Source organism: Castanea sativa, chromosome 2, assembly GCF_040712315.1.
Source record: "Castanea sativa cultivar Marrone di Chiusa Pesio chromosome 2, ASM4071231v1".
NCBI classification, from domain to species: domain Eukaryota; kingdom Viridiplantae; phylum Streptophyta; class Magnoliopsida; order Fagales; family Fagaceae; genus Castanea; species Castanea sativa.
In genome coordinates this window covers 12,296,827-12,306,729 of record NC_134014.1, presented here as the reverse complement: position 1 = coordinate 12,306,729, position 9,903 = coordinate 12,296,827, and positions in this window count along the sequence as shown.

The following is a 9,903-nucleotide window of genomic DNA, read 5'->3' as shown; positions in this document are numbered from 1 at the left end:
TTTCCGGAAATGACCTTGAGTGTTTAAGTGAAATTACTTGGGGTGTGCCATTTTAAGAGTGTTGTGTTGTGGTGGCGCATATACTGGCTCTCTCTCTCTCTCTCTCTCTCTCTCTCTCTCTCTCTCTCGCGCTTTCTTTCTTTCTTTCTTTTCGCGATCCAATCACAAGGGAGTGAGTGCGGAAAGCTTTGTTGTGAGAGAAATTGTGGGTCCCTTACCTGCCTGTGACTCAAAGACGCACACGGGTTTCATTGATTGGTTCCTGGATTATATAACACGTGTTTCTGTGCTATAAAATGACAAAGAGGATATTGTTAGGGTTTATTATTGGCGAATAAAATGGTACTTTTCAATGGTATATTCACATTAGAATTAATAATAAATTAATATGAATGAAAGTATTGTAAAAATATTGTGGATGTATTACTTCTTTTTTATGTATAGTATTGGGTTTGGAACATTTTATTACAAAAATGCTACTAAACAACATTTTCACGACAAATGTTGTTTGGTAAACTATTACTAGTCCTATTTTGGGTCAACTACTAAAATTATTATTTTTTGTTTATTATTAGTAACAAACTGTAACAGTTTGCCATTTAAAATTTGTTGTGAAAATATTGTGGATATAATATTACTTTTTTTGCAAGTATTTGTACGAGAATTGCTGAGTGGTTATTTCTAGTAGATTATTTGCGTAAACTTTATCAAAGATATAGGGGCTTTTTTTTTTTGTCCAGCTTAATTAGTTAGTTTTAATGTACAATTTTTTAAAATCGAACTTGTTTGACTTCATTTCAATTTTCCAAATTACAAGTATACTTTTACAATTAATACATTTTCTAGAAAGAAAAATTGACAAATAGCTAAATAAGCTAATGCCAAATACACAGGTTTTTTTTTTTTTTTTTGCAACTTTTATGTTAAATGCATTAAAAAATATTTTTAAAAAATCTAATTTATTTCTATAAAGCTAAAAGGTAAAAAAAATTCAAAACTTCCCTAAAGTGCACTAGTCAAATCTGAGGTGACAGTATATTTTTAGTTCTCATTGGATCTATTACTAATATTATTTTTTTATTTACTAACAATTTTTCATATAAAATATCATTAGTGATTCTTGTACGGCAAACTAAACCACAACTATTTATGTAACTATCTTCCATAACAAATTATGATTAATTATTTATTTCACATAAATTTGTGTTATCAAAATTTTGGACATAGCAGCAAAAGCAGTACAGCCAAGTTGGATTGTCATCTCTGATGATGAGAAGCATCGTGGCAATGGGGGATTGGTCTTTGGTCGCACTGTTACAATTCAGAAAAGGAGAGAATCTTTATGTCCTTTCAACGATAATATCTTCTTCTCTTTTTTTCTCTGCCCAAAAAATTAAAGATTAAAAAAATCATTCAAACATTGCAATTCTGGCCTGTTTGTGTGTTTAAATAACTATTTTTAAATTTAAAAATTCTTTTAAGAAATATGTGTAGGTGAAAAATACGTAAAAATATATATAATATTATTTAAAAATTATTATTTAAAATCACGCACCAAATACTTTTAATGAAAAAAAAAATACCTCTTAATGCTCTACTGTCGCGGCATGGCCAGTGAAATTCCGGGACCGCATTGTCACTTTAAGAAACACAACTATCAGGTGGCGGGAAGGGGCACGTGGCAAAAATATACCATTTATTAGTCAACCGTAAATTTATTAGTGATACAAATTTTTCAGTTTTTTTTTTTTTTTTAAATTTTTGGTTGCAACCAATAACTTAGTTGGTTATTTAGATTCTGTTTAGTAATATCATTTGAATTACAGTTTTCATTATTTAATTAATATATATAAATTTTTATAATATTTTTTTACTCGCACATATTTTCACAACACTTAAATAGCCTTACAAAAAATATCTTACCAAACAACCCTTATTAATATAAATCAAAATTATCTTTTCAACCCTACACCAAAAAATGTTATTATGCTCTCTCAAAAAAAAAAAGTGTTATTATACTAATCATAACTTACTACGTGAAAAATATATTAATAAATTTTTGTATTAAATGATTGTATGAAAGGGTGGGAATATATAATATGAGGCATAATTTAAATATGTGTGACCTATATTAGGTTTGTCTCCAATATAATTAAATTCAATTACGTAAGTGATTAACTAACGTAACATATAACTAAATTTAATTAGAAATTTAAAATTAACCATCTAAAAATTGTACCTAAGCTTTATCTTATAAACATTGTTAAGTAGTAGAACTTAATCTACCCAACATATAGGAAATGAGGGCCTGATCGAGGACATTTTCAAGGACAAATCATAATATAGTCTTTACTCTATCCTATAGAATTATTCTAAAGTATTTAGGTCCTAAAGTTAATCAATAATAAGTAATAAGGTGTGCGTGCTAATAATGGGGTTAACTCATTTGATTGTGTTTAAGGCATTATTAACAATTACGAATCAATGGAAAAGTTAGAAAGTTATATTCCCTCTTTATGCTAAATTGGCTGAGTAATTTATATATATTTTTTGATATGTCTGAATAATGCTTTGAATGGAGTATTTGTTCTGGTTGGAGGGAAAAGAAATATATATGTACTTTCAACTTTCAAGGAAAGTAACGAAGCTACCTTGTGAATATTCCATTTTCGCTAATGCCACTTGCTTAGTCCATCGCATTCATTATTTTTATGTATCTTTCTTTCCTTTAAAAAAAATATACATATAAATAAGTTTTTTCTTCTTCTTTTTTCCTCGAATGCACATATGATTTTTTTTTTTTAAACAAACATATCACTAAACACACATACACTTAATTACACTCTCTTATCAAATTCAAACTTATACATATATAATATGAATCAATGAATTGTGAACAATTCAAATTTTGAGCCACACAAATATAAGTGTTTGTGAGGTGTGGGGGGCAAAGGTCAGAGTTCAAGCCTCTAAGAGGGAACTTCACACACATATACACTTAGATTAGGTTAGAGTAGAAATTCTATCTTGTATAAAAAATAAATAAAAATTTTGAGCCCCACTAGCAAATATGCTAGTATAATGCAATAAAGGATTGCGAAGCTTTCAAATGAGGCATTGTACACCAATATTGGTGGAGGGAGGCTATCCCCAACATAGAATTTATTTCTTTATCCACACATTCAACGTGGTAATTTTGCAAATTTAGTATGCTTCCATCATGTGTTTTGTTTTTTTCATACAATTTAAGTTATTTTTAGTATTTTCTTTCATCACATGAGTCTCATAAAGATATGTAAAATTAAAAAGCAATTAGACCCCAAAAAATGATAAAGTACAAAGTTATGCACACACTTAAAATAAAAGAGCTAAATTATAAAAGTCATTATCATAGAGTGAATGTTATAACTTATAAGTTGAAATTTTATTGTATTTATCAAAAACTAAAAAAATAAGAGAACTAAATGCCACATCAACTAAACTATTGCCTTAATAAAACTTTGCATAACATCCACGGCAATCTCTTTTACTAGAAATAGGCAATAAGTTGAGGGCTTCTTAAATTTCAACTAAATTGTTCACTTTGATAAGCACTATCATAATGCTTTATGAGGACTTCATTCAAATCGACAAAATTTCCTCATTAAAAGTCAAACATTGTCTTGATGGATGAAATTGTAGCATGTTTTAGAGGCACATCACCATTGCTTTTTAAGGAAACTTGTTGAATTGTAATGGAAAAATATATTGTTTTTACAAATTTTGATTGATGTTGAGGACAATCAAAGTGAAACACCACACTGTTTTCAGACCCAGACCAAGAGGTCGGACCATGAAAATTGGGAACCGGGATGAAAACCGGTTTTTTAAGTATAAAGAACCGAGTCTTTTGTTAATTCCGTGAACCCCTAAAACTGGGGTTAGACTGCACGAACCGATGGCAAGAACCATGCGGTCCAACCCCTTAGCAAATTTTTTATTTTATTTTATAAAAACAACTTAACACAATTTTATTCTATTTAATTAAATTATCAATTTCTTACAAGGAATAAAAAAAATTATAATTAAAATCCTTCAAAGATATTCAACTTTACTTTAAAATTTAATCATAAATTTTAATGTTTTCATGGTTATTATTTTATTTTATTAACTTTCTTATTTAATTATTAAATATATGCTTGAAAATCATTACATTTCCCTCACATATATAGATATATTAGTCAATTTTGCTAGTTTTATAAATTTAATATCTATGTTTAAGCTTTAATTAATTGTTAAATTAATTATGACATAATCATGATTCGACCCCGGTTCAACTTTAGTTTGACCTCAAAAACCTTGAACCTCTCCCTTTTACGGTTCAATAAACGGTCCAGATTTCAAAACCATGCACCAGAATATTGCACTTGATTGTTTATTTGAATTTTTGTTTCGTGCAATTTTTTTTATGCAATTTTTTGAGATATAAGTGACAGAACAGTAATGAGTATGACATCTTATTGTTTTTTTATTATTTAATTTCAAAACAAAGTACTCTTAAATATAACGGTACTAAAATATCCAAAGTAAACTCATTCATTCACAATCATAAACTTTAACTTTCTTAACCAAAAAGAAAAAAGGGAAAAAAAGAAGAAGAAGAAGATAATTTAAAGTAATTCAAAATTCAAATAATGGCATGGGAGACCAAAAGCAAATCAATGACTGAATTATAACATTAAATACCAAAGAAGTAAACAAATCATTAAAAGAATGTGATTTTGAGAATTTAAGGGTATGTTTGGTAACTATTTTTTCCCCTCATTTTCTGTTTTCAAATATAATTTTATATTTTTAAAATTAAAAAACTTGTTTGGCAGCTCAAAATGGATAGAAAACAAAAATTATTCACAAAATTCAATTTATGAATGAAATTGAAAACATGTTAATTATTGTTTTCAGTTTTTAGTTTTTAAAAATCAAAGAAAACACGCATTTGATTTAATAAATTTGTCTCATTTAATGAGTTAGCATTAATGTTCAAATCCTAATAACAACATATTTTTTTATTTTTTTTCTTCAAAAAACTTTTTTTTTTTTTAATTTCAACTAACTAAACATATTTTTTTATTTCAATAATACAATAAAACTATTTTTTATTTATATTCCCAAAAAAAACAATTTGTAAAATATAAAACAAAAACTGTTACCAAACATAACCTAAGATTTCTCTATTATAAATTTTTATTCAGACATCTGGAAGTCTTGTTTAACATTTGGAGTGAGGATTTCAATGGCAACTCTAGAGTAACTCTATCATTCAAAAAATCGATATGAACCCAACTTGATATTATTATTAAAAATTAAATAAAGAAATCGGAATCAAGTTAAGATGATTTGGATCAACCCCTTCTTGTTTCAAAGATCTTTCCATTTCCAAGCTGTGGTCCCCTCGCATCCCTTGCAGACCACCTATATCTCACTATTGAATAGAAATTTAGATTTCATTTGAATCGTTCCGTCCATTCTTTTGATGAGAAGTTTGGTTTCAAACCCCAGTTCAAACAGAAGTTGTAAGCCATAAACCCCAAACCATCAAATGTACATATGGTTTTCGGTGTTGGTTATCCAATTACAATAGTGACCCATAGGCTTTCACTTTTGCATTTTTCAAAATTATAATCATAGTGAAATCTTGGTTTAATTTATTATTAATTACCAAAGGATTCAAAAGATCATTATGAAAATTTGAATTTTATTATTTTATTGAAATGACAAACCACGAATGATAGTTGTTTTATTTTTAGGACAAAACTTAAGTACAGTATCTTAGGTATTATTCCTTAAGTTCCCCTCTTAAGATTCATTTATGTGGCTACTTAATTAAAAAATATACTTTCATCTCATGAAAAAAATCCTCATAGCAGAATCTTAAAATGAGAATCTAAGAAACAGTACTTAAATACTGTATCTAAATCTTGCCCTTATTTTTATAAAGAATGTGTAGTACTAGATTGTTTGATAGTCGCAATAGTTAAAGTGTTGAGATTGAAAATTGAAATAATTATATTGTTGCTATAATATTCAATTCAAAACAGATACTCATTAAACTAAAATATACTGTATTAGTTTATTAGAGTGACTTTTTACTTTAGCATCCATTTGGTTGGAGAGATAAAAATGTGAAAGGATATAAATTTGAAAATGAATAAAAAAATGGGAGGATAGAAAATATTTTAATTTTCTCTTATGATGTTTGGTTGAGATGATGGAAAAGTGGAATGATAGAATATTTAGTTTGTGTAGAGTTCCTAGATGCTTAATTATGGGTGTGACTTTGATTTTTTGGCCAATTATGTTCATATCAACCCAAAGCTAGTTACATCCCAAGGTTATTGTTAGGGATGGTCATACCCATTGGGTAATGGATATCCAACCTTACCTGATCCAAATGTTCCGGATAATACCCAGTTCTTCATGGATAGAGCTTAACCGGCTAGGGTATGGATATTATCCAAACCCGACCCATATATATATATATATATATATATATATATATATATATATATATATATATATATATAAAACCTAAACCTCTATCACTCACCTATGTTGTGCATAGCACCGGAAATGCTGAAGAAGTAAACAAAAAACCGAGTCAGCGAGCAAGAGCTTCGAATTATGAAGCAAGGTCTCGCCTTTCACAACCTTCTTGATTGCGAAGGAGATCCAAATCATGGTCACGACCATGATGAAGCCCAATTGCCTGGTGGAGAGGAAGGGAGGCCGGTGAATCGGACCGATGGTAAGCTTGGTTTTGGCCTGGACGAAATCAGCTATCGACTCGGCAAGTCGCAAGAAATCGCCCTAGTCCATTTGCTCTGATTGCTTGGGGGATTGGTGCAGAGCGACAAGGCGGATGTAAGGGAAGGCATTGACGCCGAAGAGAAAGCAAAGCTCTGCTGAGTCTCTTTGAACAACTGTGACTACAACTACAATACTCTCGATGTTGCAGAAGAAGAGGTTATGTAAACTTATTTTATTTTTTTTTTTAATATTTTATCTAATAAAATTTCAATCTCTATCTCAAAAAAAAAAAAAAAAGATACAAACTAATCAATAATTTTTAAATTTTTTTTTTATTGATTAGTTTTTTTTTTTTTTAAGATAAAGCTATTGGTTAGTTTTTAAGTTAAAATGTTTTGGATTAAAAAAAAAATTAAATGGGTTTCTAGTTGGGTATGGATTTCCATAGATAATAAATCCGGGTAAGATTCGAGTATGGATATTAATGGGTATTGATATTTGGATATTTATGGGCAAACTTTTTGGGTAGGGTATGGGTATACCCGATCCATACCCTACCCATGGCCATCTCTAGTTATTGTGAAGAAAACCACACGTGTAATTTTGCACCAAGCTTAGCTTTTTCGTTGATTTTTTTATCTTATTTTATTTTTTTAAGTAGCTCTAGAATAACAATGGAGATGAAATTGAGGTTGTAGCTTCTGTAATCAGAATGAGTTTCAACGAGTTGTTGATTTGATGGAGAATGTTCTTCAATCACACCGACTACTTCATTTTTTCTTCTTCTTCTTAAGAATAGACTTGAATATATTATCAGCTGCTGCTATAAAAGATGACTTGTTCCATGACAAACAACTTCGATGTCTGGTAGCATTTATAAGTGTACCAAAAAAAAAAAAAAAAAACTATGTGGCATACAAACCTGTCAAAACCAGACCCATTTACATATGTGGGCAAATAGATTGGTCCCAGTGGATTTATACATGGTGCATTAATATATCTTTTGGATTACAGAAATTTCAAAAATTTTGTAATTTAGTGATATTATTTTATTATTCTAAAAAAATAAATTTAGGTTAAAAATTGAAATCCCATGTTGGCTCTCCCCACACTTATTTAAAGAATTAGGGGGAAAAAAAAAAAGCATGAAATTGCTTACATAACATCAGCTTCCACAACCCTGTATTTAGCCAACCAAGTTAGGTGAACTTTTAGATGCCTAAGCCCTAACTACTCCGTTAACCACAAGATTGATTTGGTCTCACACAAATCATCCAATAGTATTTATATATCTACACCATTGTTAGAATTTAAAGTGAGATTCATTTCATTATTTCTTAACAAGATAAACTTTTAAAACAATAAATAATTTATTATGATATAAAAATATAAAAATAGGTGATCATGACTCATGAGTTTGACTCGTGAGTTTGAATGTTGTCTGCATTCCACCAACTTCCAAGTTTATCTATTTATTTTTAATTATGAGTACCTTCAGCAATGCATTTAACCCATTTGTTCAATAAAATAACTTCTTTATCCCAAAAAAAAAAAAAAAGAGATGAAAACAATTCATCACATTAGACAACTCAAAATGTCACACACTTCATAATTGTTCGTTAACTTGAAAAAAGGTAAATTTTTTATTATTCTTCTTCTCTCTCTCAATGACAAATTTGCAAAAGTTTCTTATCATCATTGATCATTGTATATTTGTATTTAATGTGTGATCATCATTTCAAGTTCTATTTATTTAATTAATCTTTGATCACCATTTAATCAATTTGTATTTGTTAACAAGTGTCCCAATGAAAGCTTGAAAAACATGCATGCATTGTATTGCAAAATATTTCTTATTCAGAACCGTGGTTAACAAACCACAGTACCAAGGGTGCGCGGTGGTCACTTCACAAGTATAAATTCTTGTGGGGTATTGAGGGTAAGGACCAGGATTCAAGTCTCTAGAAGAGACCTTCATACATACATTTAAATTAGGTTAAAGTAGAAATTCTATTTTATATATAAAAAAAAGGAACTGTGGTTAACAAGATTCAATTCAATTTTTTTACCTCGTGGCAATGAATTATTTACATGTATATATCTTCTTTAAAAAAAATTAGACATTAATATTCACTGTACTTAATGTGATATAATTCCATTGAAAAATATTGTTCTCGCCCTCTCTCTCTCTCAAAATAAGCTTGTACAAATCATTTTCTTTTGCAATTCATACACATACAAGCTAGAGTATAAATTCTATTTTGTATTAAAAAAAAGGGAGAACTGTGGTTAACAAGATTCAATTCAATTTTTTTTACCTCGTGTCAATGAATTGTTTCCATGTATATATCTTCTTAAAAAAAAAAATTAGACATTAATATTCATTGTACTTAATGTGATATAATTCCATTGAAAAGTATTGCTCTCTCTCTCTCTCTCAAAATAAGCCTGAACAAATCCTTTCCTTTTGCAATTCAAAATTTATTTCATGATTTAATTTTACTTTTCTAATAATATATATGATGTCACCTTGCTTAAAAATTTTACTCCACCAGGTCGTTACAAAAAATATATTGTTATGTTATTGTCCTTTTAGGGAAATGGTGGTGGACTCAATGATGTTGAAGAACATATAATAGACGAGGTTTTAAGTTTCATTTACCACACTATTTTTATTTACGAACTAGAATTTTAGAGATTTTTCATACACACATAGTAGAAGTCTAGCAAAAAAAATTGATGATCAGTTTGTTTCTATGAAAACTTTCTTGTGAATATAGTTTTTCATGTTTTTTTTTTTGTCTTTGGTATCTTTAAAAGGGGGAGAAAAATCTATTTTGGTCTACGAAAACCTTATTAAAATAAAAATTTCACTTATTTTCGGAAAAGTACACCATCTCACATTAAGCGATAAACAAAGTTAAGAACTTAAGAAACAATATAGAAATTATCAAAAACAATTCTTTTTTTATTTTAAGGTTGTTACCAAAAAATTCTTTTTAAAAAATTTGATGATGGAATATTTTTTTAATACAAAATAAAAATTATACTTTAGTATAAAATTCTCTTGAAAACTTGAACTGCCATACTTGTTTTTATATCTCACAAATATAAATA